The sequence below is a fragment of the Lactuca serriola genome, chromosome 5 (genome assembly GCF_051521515.1).
Source record: "Lactuca serriola cultivar US96UC23 chromosome 5, Lser_US96UC23_V15, whole genome shotgun sequence".
NCBI lineage: Eukaryota > Viridiplantae > Streptophyta > Magnoliopsida > Asterales > Asteraceae > Lactuca > Lactuca serriola.
Genome location: NC_136412.1, coordinates 309391575 through 309411505, shown reverse-complemented (window position 1 = coordinate 309411505; position 19931 = coordinate 309391575). Strand labels below are relative to the sequence as shown.

Sequence of the window (19931 nt, the reverse complement as noted above, 5' to 3'; positions counted from 1 at the left end):
CTATCAAATCTTGCAGTAATTTCTGATTCTCGGGAGTTTTGGATAGGGACTCGACAAAGGGAGTATTAATCGGGATCCCCTTCACATGCTTGACAAACTCTATATGCTCCTTCTCCATTAGATTAAGTGCAGCTTGGGGTGGAAATGGCAACGGTGGCTGATAAACCGGAACGGGTTCAAAGACTTTTTGATCAGATATGCGCCACGTCATGGCCAGAGGAGTGCCACGTCATGGCCAGAGGAGTGCCACGTCGTGGCGAAGCTGTTTTAGCAACCCTTTGACTTTCGAACTTTGACTTCTTGGGTTTTGGATCGGGTTGCTGTGGTTCTTCTTCCAATGCCTCCAGGAACTCAGATATTGCTTCTTCTTCAGTATCGATGGCCATTACATGAGATTGGGTCTTTATTTCGGGATTCTTCAGGGACAATTTTTCATGAACCAGAGTGGCTAGTTGACCAAATTGTACTTCAAGGTTATGGATGGAGGCTTGCTGATTCTTTATTAAATTGTGTTCTTCCATAATAGCAGAATCAGTGGCATCGTGTCTCTTTTCTGAAGCTTCCATAAATTTCATCAAAATGGTCTCTAGATCGGGTTTCTTCTCGGCTGGTGGCTGCTTCTTTTGATAAAAGCCTCGACATGTCTGCCTATACTTCTCTTCTTTTTGCTTCTTATACTCTTCATATGGCAGCCACTCCTTCTTCGGATTCCTCTAATCCTCATCAAACTTATCCCCACTAGAGTAGCACACTTGAGTTTTTCTGTTCCCAAACTCATCTACATTGCAGTCCTTGGTCAAGTGTGGACCACTATATCTTTCGCAACCCACTCTTATGGCATGTATTGACTGGTCCATTTGTGTTATCCTTCGATCCAAATTGTTCAACATGGCCATTACAACTGCTATTTCTTCAGTTTGGGCCCCTCCACCGCCTTTGATTACATCTTGCCTAGGGTTGTGGTATTCGCGAGAGTGCTTCGCAAATTCTTCAATCAGCTCCTTGACCTCCCCTGGATTTTTCTTTGTCAAAGGTCCTTGAGAATCTAGGAGTTGTCTTGTCATAACGTTGACCCCATCATAGAAGATTGACATCTCCTGTTGCACATTTAGATCATGCTGAGGGCAATTTCTGAGCAAGCCCTTGTACCGCTCCCATGCTTCTTATAATGACTCCCCCGGCTGTTGCTCAAAGTTGGCTATTGCCTTCTTGAGTTTGGCTATCTTGGATGGCGGGCAAGACTGGTCAAGGAATTGCTCACACATTTGATCCCAAGTGGTAATTGTACCCGGTGGAAGTGCTTTTAACCATTCCTTAGCAGCTCCTTTGAAAGTGATGGGAAGCATCCTAAGCAAGACTGTGTTTCTGTTGACATTTGGGACATTGAAGTAATCCGCAATGTCGTTGACTTCATCTAGATGCTTAAAAGCATCCTCATGATCTTTCCCAAAAAATGGGATATCCTTCAGTGCAGTCAATATGTGCCCCTTCAACTCGAATGTGGAAGTGGCAGGTATTGCGGGCTAGACTAAACCGGGACCCATATCTTCTCGGATCCGCTTCTTGTAAGTTCCCATGGACAACTCTTCAATTGCTACCATCTTGTTCCTTGGCTCGTTCTCGGGTTCGCTTGTGTGTTCTTCAAATTCCGGCTCGGTATCGTATTCAGACTCGGTTTGGACGGTTGTTTGATCCAAGTGCTCAAAATTGCTCTTGTGCCTTGCGGATGAACTTGACTCTCCTGTCTTCTTTCCTGACTTCCTTGAAAAAGCTGACTTCAACTCTTGTAAGGGCGCCTTTTTCTTGTGAATTGCAGACTCGGGATCTTCAAGTGGTGGCACCAAGGGTGTGTTTGAGCCTCTGGTAATGAACTTCTACAACTTGCTAAACTAAAAACGTAAAACTGAACTAAAATAAGAAAAAACTAACTAACAACTAAAAATCTAGTGTTTTAGATGTCCACGTCGTGGCAGGTATCTGGCCATGTCGTGGACTCTGTGACTGAAAGAAAAAATTATACTTTGCTGAAAAATTAACTTTTTGTGGTTTTTACTCCACAAGAAGGATCGATTAATTTAATGTAAATAAATAAGCTAAAAACTAAGCCGTTCCCCAGCAACGGCGCCAAAAACTTGATGTGCACAAAAGTACCCACTACTTTTAATATTTATAACCTAACTAACTTAAACTAACTATGCACTTATAGGCAGTGTACCTAATCAGATTACAGTATAGCTTGGGTAAATCGGGTGTCGATCACAGGGAACGGTGTTACTAATTAATCTACTTACTATTAAATTAACCTAATTATTAATAAGTTTAAAAGGGGTTTTATCTGGTTTTACAAGATCGGATGAACTTAAATCAAATTCAATAAGTAAAAACACACTCTTGTTTAGTTTGAATCCACTTCTTCCTTATGGCTAGCTAATGATTACGGATTATTAACTTGGTTTTTAGTTGTATTAGTAATTTAGTTCTAACTTTACCAATAATTAACTAATTCATGTCAAACCATGTATGTTCACACATAATTAAACACAGAACTAATTATGAATGTAAATATGCTATGTAAGATTTGTTATATAAACGCAATTATAGTGACAATACACGTTCTCTAGCACGGCTAAGCTTATTTACTCTAATTACTAACTAAGATTGGTCAATCCTAGCTCTAACGATTCAATGCTCACTAAATCATTAGGTAAACAAGTTCATGCAGTTAATGGTCACTAAGCTACACAGAACATGCAATCAAGCAATTAGAAAAAACAAACATAAGCATGCTAGGTAATACCAATCAAACACAAGCAATTTTTACCAACTAAACTTAATCCATAAACATTGAGCTATTCATAAGTTAGAAGCTTCATCTAGCTAAACAAGAGTAGCTAGATTCAGCTGCTCATCATAGCAAGTAATAAACCAACACAAATTAAAGTAATAGAAAACATGTTCTTAATTAACTAAAATATAGACCTTTACTCTTTTTGGTGTTGAAAACCTTTTTCCAGAACCTTTCTTTCGCTCCAAATCGCCTTCTGGAACTCCTTCCTTCAGCCAATAGTTCTCCCTCTCGTAATGATCAGGAACACTTAAATAGACTCCAAAATCCCGCGCTAGGTCGTGGCTATCCAGGCCACGTCGTGGGCTCCAAGTTATCCGTACCGGGCAAGGATTCCTCCGAATCGCGATCTTTATCTTCTAGAATCCTCATGCCACGTCGTGGCCGACTTTACCACGTCGTGGGTTTAGTAACTTTCGTGGATTTATTCATTTCTTGTCTTCCAAGTCTCCCATGTTCTACATACTGTCACTTTTGGTCCCTCTCTTCGAAAATTCTTTTAATTGACTGAAAATAACAATTTAAAGTCATAAGTACCATTATTCTAAACATATTATCAACTTATTAATAAAAATCTACTTAAATATTGCCTAAAAATAGGTATAAATATGGCAATATCACTTCGCACAACTTCTGGCGAAGTGTCTCAAATGAGGTCTGCTGCTCCGGACCCCAGGAGAAAGCGACACCCTTCCGAATCAACTTGGTGAGTGGCACAACGATCTTGGAGAAATCCTTATAAAATCTACGATAATAGCCGGCCAATCCTAAGAAGCTCCTGATCTCGGTGGGCGATCTCGGCACCTCCCACCTCATGACCGCCTCAATCTTGGTCGGATCGACCAATATCCCATTCTGGTTGACGAGATGTCCCAAGAACTAGACCTCTCGTAACCAGAACTCACACTTGGAGAATTTGGCATAAAGCCTCTCCGATCTCAGAACTCCAAGGATCTCCCTCAAATGCTCCTCATGTTGTTCTCTATACCTCGAATACACCAAAATATCATCAATGAATACGATCACCGACCAATCCAGCATCGGTCTGCACACTCTGTTCATGAGATCCATGAATGCAACTGGTGCATTGGTGAGCCCAAAAGGCATCACCACGAACTCGTAATCCCCATAACGAGTTCTGAAAGTGGTCTTCTGGATATCTTTATCCCGAACCCTCATCTGATGATAACTCGACCTCAAGTCTATCTTGGAGAACCAAGACGCCCCTGCAACTGATCGAACAGATCATCGATCCTTGGCAACGGATAACGGTTCTTGACCGTCAACTTGTTCAACTCCTGGTAATCAATGCACATCCGGTGTGAAACATCCTTTTTCATGACAAAAAGAATCGGTGCTCCCCAAGACGAGCTACTTGGTCGAATAAACCCCTTCCCCAACAACTCCTGAAGCTGCGAGGATAACTCCTGCATCTCTGGCGGCGCGAGGTGATAAGGCGCCTTGGCGACACGTGCTGCTCCCGGAATCAAATCAATACGGAACTCCACTTGCCTCTCGGGAGGCACACCCGACAATTCCTCGGGAAAAACATCCGGGAACTCGCACAGTATCGGAACCTCATCAATCGAACCTGGCCTGCCAGCGGCCAATCGTGTGTCCATCATATAGGCTACGAATCCCCTGCAGCCCTACTACAAATTCTGCCTCGCCCTGGCAGCCGAGCAAAATGCTGACCCACATCGGGTTCCCTCGCCATACACCGTAAGTACTCCCCCACTAGGGTCTTGTATCGTCTCCAACTGACGCTCCCAGTCTATAACAGCTTCGAATCAGATCAACCAATCCATGCCCACTATAACACATACGTCCCCCATCGCAACCAGAACCAGATCTATCGGGAACTCCACACCAAAGATCTCAAGAATACATCCTCGAATCACATCTGTAGCATACACTGCTCGCTCGTCAGTGATGGAAACTCGTAGAGGTCGACTCAACGCCTCTCGACGGATACTAATGTGCTGACTAAATGCCAAAGAAACAAATGACCTACTCGCACCCGAGTTAAATAACACAAAAGCAGGTACATAACTCACAAGAAAAGTACCTATGCATAACATCATATAAGCACAATATCTCAACAGAAAGATAAATACATAATATGTACCAGCCACAACATCGGGCGCCGTGCGGACCTCCTCCGCAGTCAACTGGAAAGCTCTCCCACGAGCCTTCGGAGCCTCGCCCTTTACTGGTCGAACCTCGGTAACCCTAGCAGCAGGTGCAGATCCCTGAGCTGACCCCTGATGCAACTGTAGACACTCGGCCTTCCGATGGCCAGTCTGGTTGCAATGAAAGCAAACCATAAATACCTTGGGGAAATCCTTGGCGATATGCCCCTCCTTGCCACATTTGTAGCAAGAACCCGATCGACAGGCCCACTCAAGACCCTTGCCGCACTTTCCGCAAGTTCGGCCCTTCTGGCCTCCAGTCCTCGAATCAGCGGGTTTGGTCCGCTTGGCTGCCGGCTGAGATTGAGCCGACCGTCGATCCATCCTCTGAGACTCGGCCTCCTCCTTGGCCTGAGTCTCCAAATTAATCTCCCTCTTTCGGGCATTTTCCTGGAGCTCAGCAAATTTCCAGTACGTTGAGTTCGACATGAACTCTCGAATGTCCCTCCTCAGAATGCCCAAATACCGGCTCATCCGTGCCTGCTCAGTAGACACCTACTTAGGGCAGAACATCGCCCTCTCATGAAACTTCCGGGTGACCATAGTAACCGAATCATAACCCTGCTTGAGGGTCAAGAACTCCTGAACCAACCGTTCCCTCTCCACCGGGGGAACATACTCATCTCTGAACATGGTGGTGAACCTCTCCCAGGTCACCGCTGAAATCTCTGCAAGAGTGAAGCTCGCCGTCACGAACTTCCACCAATCCTTCGCTCCCAGGCGAAGCTGGTTCAAATCGAACCGTACCCCCAGATGCTCCGCAAATGAACACATATAGAATCATCCCTCAATATCATCAATCCATCTCATCGCAGCGATCGGATCCTGCGTCCCATCAAATCGGGTGGCTTCATGTTGCTGAACTCCTAGAACAACATCGAGTCACCTCCCTGAGGCCTGGCAACAGCCACAATTGTTGTAGCTACAGCGGCTGTAGCCTCAGTCACTGCGGCGTACCGCTCATCAAAAGTCTCAATCAGTGTGGTCTTGATAGACCCAAACATCTCCGGAATCTTGGCCCTGATCGCTGCAGCCACCTCATCGTGGATCATCTGACGAAGCTCCTCGTCACTCACACCGCTCGCCTCAGGTCTATGGCATGTCCCAACCATGATGTCTCTGTAACACAACAATATCAAGGACTCACTCAAGTATGCTCGTGCTCGATAACTCAACCCTACTTGTTCGTTAGTACCCAAAAGGATTCTTACTTAGAGTACGCACTCCTCTGGTGTCTTCGGTAGTACGGGCCCTTATACTACCGCCTACACTGCATCAATATTCACCCTAAGTCCTCCTCCTTGGATCCCAGATCACAAGTACTCTATATCTTACTGGCATAGGCTACCCTTCGGTAGACCTCTTATCAGTCCCTCACTGCTACCTACTCGCTCTCAAGCATCACATAGCAACACAATCCTTCCTAGGCTAAGGCATCACAAAATCAGGCCACTTTAGTCCTAATATGAATACCTAGCCAGCTCTAGCATGCATAATATAACATATCATATCTCATAACACATAACGTAAGGGCATTTTGGGGGTTCACCATTCGGGTGTTGGCTGACCGTACACACTACTCCGCTCTGGTTGTCTCAAAATCTCTTGCTTTTTTTGAAATAATTAGTTTTTATCGTTTGAAAACTTTCTCAAATCCTCAGTTTGAGTTCAGTTACGCCCGAAGGTGCATCCGAATCCCTCAAACCAAGGCTCTAATACGAACTTGTAACAACGTAAATTTTCGAAACAATTTTTCAATTCTTTAAAACAAAATTTCATTCAAGACAAACCATAAAATCCAGTGTAACATGGTTATAATACAAAACATATCAAATCCCAAGATCAAACATATCTAGTCCGCCTATGTGTGTGTGTGTACGAGTCATGCGGGCTCCTTCCCACAGTCCTCACTAGTACCTGAAACACATTACACATAACACTGTAAGCAAGAAGCTTAGTGAGTTTCCCAAAATACCATTTACACACATACGCCTTTTCAGGCCATACTCCACATGACCTTCCGGTCCATGTGTCTCAGGGGACTTCCGTCCCAACCCGGTAAACCTTCCGGTCCTACCCGTTTTGACCTTCCGGTCCATAAATCCCTGACCTTCCGGTCCACATCATAATGCTTTCCGACCCGTATCAAGCATAGCATCCATATCACATACATAGTTCATAAAAAACAGGCAACTCATAGTATACGATACATATATCTCATAGCATATCAGACCTTCCGGTCACACATAAGTACCCTTCCAAGTACAGTATAGTGAGAAGACTTACCTCAGATGTCTCGGTAAATCTCTGACTCGGTTGAAATACGATCTAGCCTCCGCCTAATCACATAAAGTAAACACTCTCATAAATATATCTCTCGGGACTAGACTAAACCCTCTCTTGGCACCCTCAGAAGGGAAAAAGACCATTTTACCCCTCTTAGACTCAAAGGCCACATTGTTGACCAAAACCTAAAAGTCAACAAAAGTCAACGGTCAAACTTTGACCCGACTCGTCGAGTGTGCTTGGGGCGACTCGGCGAGTCTACACGCGTCTACTAACTCTATAGTCTCACTTTGCACGTCGAGTTCCTCCGCTTTCTCGAAGAGTCACACCTGGCATGAATCGCGGGGACACACGACTTAACTCGCCGACTCTCAAGATCAACTCGGCGAGTTCCGATTTGAACTCAAGCCTCTAATCCCCCCTGACTCACTGAGTTATTCCCTCAACTTGGCAGGTCCACTCACTGAGTGATTCACAGGAAACCCTAACCCTACTTGCCGAGTCTGCCCTTGCACTCGGCGAGTTCACGCCATGCACAAACTCAAGTGGCCTCCTGAGGTTAGATCTGTTCCTTGAATCCATAGATCTGACCTTCCCAAGCCTCATAAACACGTAAAGTTTGAAACTTGACACTCATGGGACGTCTCGGAGGCTTCGCTTGATGATTTAGTCCGAAAAGTAACATCCTTAGCTCACCACCTCCATATCTCAACATAAAGTAAGCTTAGATAAGCTCTATAGACCACTATGGGTCCAGATCTAGAGTATCTAAGTGAATAGGGCCATATCCTCACAATCTTCTTCCAATAAAGGTCATAAAACTCTACATCTATTGATTCCTTCTACAAAACAGATAAAGGGGCGATAATATACCTCAAAGATGAAGTCTCTTGCTCGAAATCCACAGATGCACAACCTCCTTGGTCTCCTCTAAGCTGGAAACACCTCCTTCTTGCTAGAAACAACCACATAGATCAAGAAATGGCTCCTATCCTCTCACAAACGCTCTAGCTCCTTTAGGGTTTCTCTCTGGGGTTTGGTAGCCGCAAATGACGGCCCTAAGGGACTTTAAATAAGTCCCAAACCCAGGAAATTAGGGTTTCATTAAACAGCGTGGACTCGTCCAGTCCACCTCATGAACTCTCCGAGTCCAACCATGAAACCGGTTGAGAATCCGCGACCCTACTCGGCGACTCTAAGCACCAACTCGTCGAGTCCCCTCACAACCTCCAAAAATAAAAGGATAAAATAATATACCTGGGAATCCGGATGTTACATATATATATATATATATATATATATATATATATATATATATATATATATATATAATGTAGTCATATTCAATTGTAGAGTAGAGCTCACATTTGTATGATCCTTATTATTTAGAAAGTAGACTAGATAGCTTTTTTAGAGAGTAAATTGGATATTTCGTTTGTTAAATCCAGGTTTTTTTTGTCTTAACAACTGGTATTAGCGTCGTGCCGTGAAGATCTAAGCGATTGGTTCAACAAACGATCTCAGTTTGACAACTTTTGCCCAAATCGATTTAAGATTCGATATTGTTTTGGTGAGTCTCTCAAAATAATCTTAGAATTGTGTTCTTATTGTCGATATATTGTTCATCGTATTTCATTTTGGATCGGCTGAAAATCGTTATTCAATCTCAATGGTTACCCAAAATATCAATCTAATTCTTTTGATCCAATCATCTTATTTTTTATTTAGCCCAATAGGCGGATCTTTTATTGTTCATCTAACCCCAATTTCAGGCCACAAATCAAATAAGTTCTGTTTTCTGGTTGTTCTCGTTTCAACGTCCAATTGGTTCACTTCTTCACGTCTTTAATTGAATCCAAACTTCACGATATTTTTTTTAATTTTGATTGTAAAATTCGATTCGATATTGATTCTTTTTCAACTTTATAGATTATCTTGTTGGAAGATTTGATTGGTTCATATTTTTTTCTTGATTTCAATCCTTGATCCAAAACTAACTTCATCTGATTCTTTGTTTCTCTACAATGATTCATATCAAAAGTCAGTCTTAGTTTGCATTTAATCTCTTGGTATTATTTGATGTTAATAGATGATCTTAATCTTAAATAATTTGGGTTCAAATTCGGTGGTTATGGGATTGATTTAAAGATTGACCGAAAAGCATTGTTGAAGGAAAATCAATGTTAAAGAGCATTACATAAATAATTTGAGGTTAGATTTGGTTGTTATGTTCTTGGTGTTTTGGAGCTCCGATATTTAAATTTATTAACATGTGAAGTAATTGATCCATGGAGGAATTGTTCATATATGCTAAAGATTTAAGGATAAAGCTCATACTCTTCTTTTGAATCCATACAACCTCACATAACCTACTATTTTGCTAATTGGTTTGTCATCAATCAATGGTTTCTTATATAAACATAAAGTGTTGGATTAGGTTTCTATATGAATAACTAAATTGGTATAATCTTGAATTATTAGTTGATGCATTACCAGGTCCGTCGTCCATTGATTACTCCAGTTATGCTCACTCAAGTGTATCAATTGACCTGGAGAATACAAACAATTCGTAAGCTGATTGACCGAGATTATATCCTGGGCCAACTCTCTGATGATAAAGTCAATGAAGACAGTGATAGGTAACTGTAACGATAGTTATGGAATGGGTTTAGAACATGTAAAAGGTGTTGTATGTGTACCTCATCGGATTGTGTTTGATTACCTATTTATCGTTGAAGGTAAGAAAGTATCGACCTTCTCTTACCCTAAACTGTATGGCCGTCTTATCGTATTTATGACCGTATACCCGAAGGTACATGTTGCTGTACTTGTATACCGAAGGCATATACCCCGGGATACCCCTCAAAAAAATTTCGGTAATGTAATTTTTTTAGAAATTTTTCATTTTTTTAGTGTATATATATGCATCCCTTCACTTATAAACACAAACATATAGATAGTCTACTCGTTAAGGTGTTGGGTTATTGAAACAAAGGTCTCAAGATATATTCTTGCTCCCTACAAATCCTTTGTTTATATTTCTTTTATTTTCCAGCTATTCTATTCTCTTTTAATTTCCAAGCTATTCTATCCCACATCGCAAAACACATGTAAACTCAGTTATTTTCATCTATTATAAAAACTTGTTATCATCATGATTCATTTTATATCAACTTTGAGTCTCACATTGATTCAAGTATCAAAAGATACTTCAACTTTATGTTTATATAACAAGACTTAAAGTTAGCTAAGGATTATATTAAGGTTTGAGTTTAATACCAAAAGCAAACGAGGAAACCCATGTACAAGCTGAAAACCGTAACACCGAACTGATGGGTTTGAGTTTGGTTTGGTTTTAAAAGTTTCAAAACCGTGGCTATCGGTTTTGGGTTCGATTTTAGGTCAAAACTGACTCGACCCGCCCCATGCTCAGCCGTTGCGGTGATACCCATCAATAATACTTCCTTGTACATGTTGTGTGTTTAGTATTGCCATGTATAGTTGATACTGTTGTGACCTTATATTGTACTTCAATCGTTGGTTTGCTTTCTCATCATAGTTATGTGAGTTCGGTATATATATATATATATATATATATATATATATATATATATATATATATATACACACCAGTTCGGTATATATATTGGGTCGGTATATTTGTTGGTTTGGTATGTTTGGAGGTATACATATCCTCTTTATGTTATACCCTATTATTAGCAAATTTCCTTTTTGGTTGCCCTCATAACCAGAAATAGCTAAAAATGATATTAGGAGAAAGAGAGATAAATAATATGTTAATATATTAGATGATTAATATATTAATTGGAAATAGGTAATTGATATGTTAATTTATTATGTAATTAATAAATTAACATGAGATCAATTGTTATATAATTGATATTTTAATTTATATGATTGATAAGTTAATAAGAAATCAATTAGAATTAATTATTTATTAATTAGAATTAATTTAGGATTAATTGGAATAATTAAACGTGCAAGGGGTGAATTGTAATTTTTTAATAGCTGAACAAAAGAAGCAATTACAGAATCATCCAAGGGGTGGACGGTTTTGGGAGCCTCCTTAGGGTTTCCAGAAGCCTCCTAGATGCAGATAAGGAAAGGATTTGAATAGGGATTAAATCTATTATTTAATTACTCAAATCTTGCTTTATCCCTAAGTTACCTAAACTATAAATAGGACCCCTTATGGCCTCAATTTTGTTTTTGCTCTTCCCATAAGGCTTTGGAACGAAAATTATACCTCTCTTCTCTCTCCCTCCTCGTCATTCTAGCGTTTCTAGGTTTTGGGTGTGAGCCATTAGAGACACGAGCTTTCTGGTGCTTGCTTTTCAAGGCTTTCAAGAAGGAGATTGAAGTGATTTGTATACTACAACAAATCAAATATATGTAACCCTAATTATTCTATTTGATTAAACTAGGAATTCATGAGGGTTCACGTTCAAATTATTTTGTTGTTCATAGCGTGTTACATTCAAAGTGTTAAAGGCATAGATCCTTAAGATTGCATGTGCCCTTAAATGTTAAGTGAAATTCCGCAAGCACATAGTTATTGTAAATATATAAAACCCATAAATGGTATCACAGCCTTGGTGTGTCTTACATTGTTTGTACATAGGATGAGTTGAACAAAATCATTTTTTTGTGAAAAACTATTTCTCACGTCGTGAGCATCTGCCTCTCACGAGTGAGAACTGCCAGATCTAGTATTTTAGATTTTTCTGCCTAATTTGATTTATTTGGTTGTTATTTGGTAATTGTCTCTTTTAATATCTGGCAAATTTGAATTTTGCTTATATTAGATCATTAAATAAAACGCTAAATGTTCGGGGATATCCTTTGACTAGATAATTATTGATTATAAGATTAATTAATATTATCCTTATGGATCTTATTATTAATTTAATTTAGTTATTAATTAAAAGATAAATATTAAATCCGTAAATTGGTTTAAATTTAATTAAATTAAAAGTTTAATTTATATAATTAAAAGATTAAACCTTGTATTTTGTTTAAATATTTTAAAATACGCCTTATACTGTATATAATTAAAAGTTTAATATATTATATGTATAAGACAAGTCAGTCAAATCGCTAGTATGCCTCATTCACGAAGCCATACTACAAGAGGAGTTTAAGGAAGCGGTCAATAAAATGATCGGCATTGGGTATCCATTCTTACTCACCGCTATCCTGTATGGTGGAGGGTCGTTAGCCGAAGGATTTGATAGGACACAATCTCATTAATAAGTATAATGATATAAATTAACAAAACATTTCTTTATAAAATCTCACTCATAGTTACTTTAGGAAAAAAACGTGAAAAGTATACTAATCCATGAAAAACACACATCATGATTTATATGTTGTTAGTTGAGCATGTTTGGTTAACCAGCACACTAATAAGGACTATAAAGAGATATGATAGGCATCTTGAAAATTATCAATGTTGATGGAGTGTGTGTTGTTAACCGGTACATAAATGTGAGATGATAAATGACATCAAGGTTGTCAAGCGGGTTTACATGGTTATTCTCATATCGTTTGTGATCTTCAACATCCCAGTCACAAAAGTGAGAGCATAATCTGAGATTAAACATGTCATTGATAAGATTCAAAGAATCTCGAAAGATCTTGGAGTTTCATGAGATTAGAATTGGTAAAAGCCTTACCTACCTAAAATAGATTCGGATTTGATTACGACATCCCTCTTCAAAGTTTGAATCGAAAATATGGATCCTAGCCTTAATTTAACTTTTGGGTTAATAATTAAGGATTAAAATCAACTAACTTGAATTCTCTTAATCCCCACTTTTAGATGTCTTATGAAGATAAAATTAGTCTTTCTCATTCTTATGGAAATGATTTTCCTCATCTTCAAGAGATGGTCTTCCAATTTTAATTCAAGGTGAAATTATTTTTCCTTCCTTAGGAAGTGATGGAAGTGAATATCATTGTAACGCCTGTGTTTCCGGGCTTGCCATTTTTAGCAATGTAATAGTCTAGGTTAACCTCTGTAACCCGTTTTGAAATAATAAAGATTGTATTATTTAAGTATTGTGTGTTTTGTGCTTAATTGCTTAATTATGTGGTTTGATTAATTAAGAATAAAAATAAGCGTCAAAATTTAAGTGTAAAATAAACTTAATATCTTTGGATAATGTTGTAGTAGTTGAAACCAGGTTTCCGAATATATATAGAACGCCCAAATCTGACTTTGTATGAGGAAGTTATGATTTATCGAAGTTTCGGCTTAGCGGTGTGCAGCCCGAAATACTCGATTTGAGATCGAGCGGTTTTTAGCCGAAGTAATCTAAACGAGGATCGAAGGTCTCGTTGTTGGTATCGAAGCGATAAAAAGTTAGGCGAGAACGGACGTCAAACGAAGAAGTTATGAATTTATAACGAAGTTTTTCTGTAGCGGCCTATTAAAAATAAATAATAAAAATAAAGTCAAAATTAGCCAACGGAGTCTAAACAAAAGTTGTAGAGCGTAGTCTCACCTTCGCGTGGATATAAAGAACATCGAAAACGGAGTTCGTATGATGAAGATATGAATTTCTGAAGTTTATTAAATATTTTGTAATTAAATTTAATTGAAAATTCGGAAGCATTATCCGAAGGAGTCATCGGTCTGATCCGAGGTACGCCCCGCGTACTCCGAAGGTGTCGACACTGGCAGCCAGTGGCTCGGATGACGCATGCAATGACGATTTCGGAAGCAGTACGCGCCGCGTACTGCAGTACGCCCCGCGTACTCCGAGGCTCCAGCCTCCTATAAATAGGATCCGAAGGCAGCCGAGTCTTTTGTTCATTTTCTCTCTTCTCTCTCCCGTTTTTCATCGTTTTGCGTGCCAGAAATATCCCGAAGCCCTAGTATTATTCTCGAGCCCCGAGGCAAGTCCCGAGATCCCGAGAAGTGTGGTTCCCGAGCCGAAGCTCTGCCCGCGAGAAGTTCGATTTTTGTGAAGATCTTTCAGATCTGCTGAGGATTACTACTTCTGCAAGTCGTAGTACTGTCCGATCATCTTCTGATCAGGTGAGTGTATACTACCTTTCATAAACACGATAATAATACAAGTTTGGTTCGAGTGTATTAAGTATATTGTTGTTTATAGGTGTGAGTGTGTAGTTACTTTCTTCTAACGCATAATTATGAAGTATTTTATACGAAATACGTGTTATGTGTATAATATTGCTGTTTATGTGTGTGAATGTGTATTCACTCTCTTCTATCTCATAGATATGATTTATTCTCTATGAGATATGTGTTATGTGTGTGTGCCTCATCTGTTATGTGGAATATGTGTTGATTTAAGCATGCTATACAAGTTTTTAAACTATGTATAAAAATGTATATTTTTATCTACTAATATGTTGGGTAGAACATGGGTAGATAGTTGGTGTGTAATAAACAGATGAGAGGCCTCGTTGTTGTTTGATTTAGTCATCTAGCGGAGTTTAGATGACGACCACTGGCTATTCTAGATAGTCTTGTGGAAACATTACCAGGTTCGCCACCTGTAGGTGTTAATGAACTTGGGTGTTCATTCGCTGTACTCCATCCCCCTCATGGTTGCCTTATTTGACTTATATTGCTGAGGTACCCCCGAAGCATGTGTTGTCGCCCCGATGAAATATTCTTAGACTAGGTCCCTTATGTTAGTTGTCTTAGGGACATAAAGTGAGAATAAAGGGAATGGGTAATTGGGTTATTGTTGGTTGGTGAAAATTAAATATGATTATTTATTGTGGGTTGAAAACCCTATATGCTCACCAGGCTCCCAAGCCTGACCCACTCAGTTTTATTTGTATTACAGGAAGTGGCGCGAGGGCATAAGATGGATGAACCATCAGTTGTTTTGTTTACAAGTCTGTATATGTATATATTTGTTGAATGACTTGTAATGTTATCATTTATGCTTATTGGTCTGTATCGGAACATGACACCCCGAGTTTTGATTATATAATGAAAAATATATTTCTTTTATGAAATGCTTTGGTAAACATTGTTTTATCATGTTTTGTTTTTGGGAACAAATTCCGCAATTCTTTCAAATCAAAAGGATTTACTCTGAAATTATTTTAAAAGCATTGTTAAGTTATAAAACAAACTTGAAGATCGATTAGATCTTTGTAACAGGTATTACGATGAACACAAAACAGTAAATAAGACAAGTATGGATCAAAATATGTCGAATGATTAGATCAAACAATCCTCAGCAGAGATCGACTAAGAACTTCCGCTATAGAGGATTTAGGGTTACAAGAACGATAATAAACTCTTAAATAATGCTCTGATCTATCTTTTCTATCGTTACTATCGTTTTTTCTAAGATGCATGCAAGCACCTATATTTATAATAAACCCTACTATACTTACGGATGGACAGGCCCATACCGGAGATACAAAAACGGACTAGCTAACGAGCCCAATAGACGCAACACATAATACAAAACACGACCCAACAATCTCCCCCTTTGCGTCAAATTGGAGCGAGACTACTTCTTCTTCTTGCTTGGGCCAGCAACGAGTGTCTTCTTTACAGTATCAAACAGACGTGTGATTAGAGAGAGAATAGTCTGTCTGAACCGAATGTACCATTGTATCATGTCATCGAAGTACTTGACATCATCCGCTGAGTTTTGCTTGCATCTGTGGATGATCCCCAAAACATGCTCTAAGCAGGTAGTAGTGTACAGATGTTTGTCAGCCAAGGAAAAAAGACATTTTTGTCCTTTGTTTCTGGTGAACATGACAGAATTCCTTCTTGAATCGATTCTGCCCATCTGCATTTGGTTCAGATCACTGGCTGAGCCAACAGGAGAGATTTTTGGTTTCTTCTTAAATACGCTTGCTATCTCCTGATCCATCAGTGCAACTTCCATGATGTAGCACACCAGCATCCTCTTGAGATGGTCGATAATCAGACCATATTCAGCTTCGTTGGTGAGAAGGATGTTGTGCAAGATAATCTAATCATGGGGATTGAGATTCGGAAGATCTGCAAGGGAAATGGCATGTTCGGTTTTGGCAGATCCCCGAAGTACCTTGAACCGAATATTAATGAAGTTCCCTTCAGTATACGGCTTCAAGACCCGAACGTTGATAATCTTCTGAGCGCTCCAAGTCTGATACTGAGGTTGAGCAGCTTTCAGATAGAAATCGATTAAGTCCCAATCAACCTGTGGATGAGGATGAGGGAACTCTGCAACGTTGGAGAAGGCATGAAAGATGAACGCCTTTCGGGTTAGTGGCATGTCAAACTGAGAGTCGACAGTATTGGAACAATCAAAAGAAATTACAGGTTCCAGCCACAAGATACTCGGTGTGTCGATGGCTTCTTTTATCATCCTCTCGAGAGTCCAAGCAGGAAAAAGAGTTTTCCTACTCTCAAGAAGGTCGTGGGCTTCCTTCTGTTTTCGTTCAGCTTCTTCAGCCTCTTTTGCCACACGAGCACTGACATCAGCCTCATTGCGTCGACTTCTGCGCTTCAACAAGTCGACAATGGTTTCTTTGTCTTCTTCCTCTTCTTCCTCAGCAATATTTTTGCCTTTGTCTTTCACACCCGAACCGGAGGCATGGCCTACTGGAGGAGGTTCGGTAGTGTGAGTTGCCTTTGAGGAATGAGGTGGTTGGGAAACAGACTCCTTCTCTCCCCCTTGTTTCGGAATGGACACGAAATCAAGTAGCCCTTCGATTTTGCTTAACATGGCAAGGGCGGGAGCAAGCTTCTCTGCAAGGGTACGCCTCACATAATAGTTAAGGATGGGATCATGTGCTTCGAGGATGTTTGAGATGGCTGAGTGGACATCCGAAACACAGATCTTTATCAACTCCCTTTCGGACCGAAGAGATTCAATCTCCTGTTGAGAATGGGAGAGTTGAACACTCTTGACCTTCATAGTAGTGGTCTTCTTGGCAAGAACATCCATAAGAGAGTTCTCAACAGCCAAATCTCCTTGGAGCTTTGAGAGACGCTCGTCTATGGTGGTGCGAAAGGCTGAGTTGTCATCGGAAAGCGTTTGACGAAATGAAGCGAAGGACTTCAACTCAGTTGAGACAGACGCTGTCAACTGTTGAACAATTGGTTCCAACGTAGTCTTTGCAGCATTTGCACTCTCCTGTAAAGACTTTAACAGGGAAGAGACATCAGAAAATAGTTTATCGACTTTTTCGGTCGCAGCCTGACAGGCTTTTGTTGAGGCGTCGATGGTGGAGGTTGCAGAAGCAATGGAATCTTGCTGAGCCTTTGAGAAAGCGTCAACAATCTTCTGAACTGCATCTTCAGAAAGGGATGACTGAGAAGTGGAAGATGAGGCGATGAGCAAATCAACTTTGTCATGGAGCTCCTTGAGATTTCGTTTTGTAACGGGAGCATCGTCATCGTCATCACTCTGAATTTGAAACGGACTATAGTAGACCGAGTCAAACGTCATATTTTCCCCGCCAAGCAATGGTTCGTCACTTTCTGAAACATGACCAGGAGAAGGTGGTGGTGGTGAAGCTGGTGGAGCTGAAGTATGGGTAGGTTCAGGTTGGGTTGATTCGGGTATAGGTGTAGGTTCGGATGCGTATGTGGTTTCGGGTGCTGGGGTGGTTTCGGGTGCATCAGTATGAACCCCCGTATCAGATACGTTGGCTCGAACATCTGCAGTGGATGTTGTGGTTGCTTCAGTGAATATGGGTGTAGGTATGGGGATTGAAGTGGGTGGTATTGAAGTAGTGGAAGTTATGGGGGGAATAGAAATTGGAATGGTTCTAGGTGGGGAATTAATAGGAGAAGTAGAGACATGAACCTATGGGGTAGGAGATCTGAGTGGAGTGTTGCGTCGTGGAGAATCGTCAAAATCCGAACTCTCACCCTCAGACTCGCTTGAGGAGGAAGCGATGATCAACTTTCGCTTGGGATGAGTTTTTCGGCGCTTTGGCTGCGGAGACTGAGCAGCCTTGGTTGGTTTCATCTTCTTTGGAGAAGGGCCTTTAGCCCCTTTCGCCACCTGTTTCCCTTTTTTGGCCTTCTTGCCTCTTGGAGCAGGCTTGTCGGCGTCATGAATAGACTTCAACATCTCCGGAGTGAGATCCCTCGGACCAGAACGCTTGAATCCTTTGTACGTTTGGATAATCCGGCTATCAGCATGAACATCGCCATACATAGTTTCTGGAATTGAACCGTTGAATGGAAACTTGGAAGCGTCGGAGATAATTATCTTCGTGGTATGGAATGTACCAATCGAAGACATTGGAGCACCAGCGACAATGGGGACGTGGTACTTGTCCATCACCCATTTCGTGACCAAAGTCCAGAACCCGGCGTAAGAAATTTCAGAATGCCTGGATGTAGAGGAGAGACTTTGGATGAGTTGTTGCCATAGAATAGACCCGTAATCCATGTTGATGCCATTGTAGACACCATACATTATTGACAAGAACAACCGACTAGCACCATCAGATCCAGCGCTTCGTTCAGATAACCCTTTGAATAAAACAGTGAACATCCCGTTCCACTATGGCGGTAAGCACGACTTCTTGAACTTGGCGACTGAAGAAAGCACCTCCGTATAACCCATGTTGTAAAACATGTTGAACAAATGCCCCATAGGAATCGTTTCTGGGTTAACCCTCGATGAATCAGGTTCAAACCCTAACAGCGAGCAAAATCTTTGCTTTGAAATCGAGGCCTTGTGCTGAAAAATGTCAAAGAAAATTCTATCAACGACCTTGTCGTAGTGAGCAGTCGCAAAGATCTGCGACAAGAACTCCATTGGAACGGATTCAGCTCTTGTAAGTGCAGGAGCAATCGGCGAATACTTCAAGCACTCGATAATGGGGAACATAAAGGCATCGTACACATGTGGGGATAAATCAATGATTAGGCTTTGTTGTGGGCGAATGGGCAGAATGTGGGATATTGCGTGAACTGAAGATGAATCTGCCATTGCTTGAAGAAAGTGGAGAAGAAGATGAACAGTGAAGATTCAGGGATTTCTTGCGCTCTGGGAATTTTAATTGCAATAAAGAGGTAAACGGTGGAGGATGTTGCCTTTTATACTGTGGGGTAAGGAGAGAGAAAGATCTTCCCAAATCTTCTATTGAAAAACGAAGAGTTTTCCGGAGTTGACTGATGCGTGACAGTTGGGGTAGCCGATGATCATGCATGAGAGAGAGTGTAAGATTACAAAGAACACGCCTCCCATCAAGCGCCGTTTGGATATGAACCGTTTCAGAATCACACGCGCCCTTCTTGCGTCGTTTGGAGATTAAACATTTCCGATTCTCACGCATTCCCTTTTAGCGCCGTTTGAAATCAAATCGATTAGACTCCCGCCTGAGTCAGCATGTCTTCATCTTATCCCTTTAAATTGTAACGGCATCTTTTTGAAAAATATCGCCACGTGGATTAAAATCAACCACAGCCTTTAATCGACTGCTAATCCAAGTAAAAAAAAATTCCTTGTAATTAATAGAACCTGAATTTTGGAAAATCAAAGATTTTCGTGCTAAGGGTGTAAAAGAAAAGAAATAAAGCAATAATTTTTGGGAAAAAATGTGATGTCAATAAAGACACGAATCAGATGATCCGG

At 40.6% G+C, this 19931-nt stretch overlaps 1 non-coding gene across 1 annotated transcript; it reads left to right on the top strand.

Moving 5' to 3' along the window:
- Positions 1-1110: 1110 nt before the first annotated feature.
- On the top strand, positions 1111-1217 carry LOC145055853 (small nucleolar RNA R71). The gene has a single exon (XR_013685402.1). It is a non-coding gene; the product is annotated as a small nucleolar RNA R71 (small nucleolar RNA).
- Positions 1218-19931: the final 18714 nt, after the last annotated feature.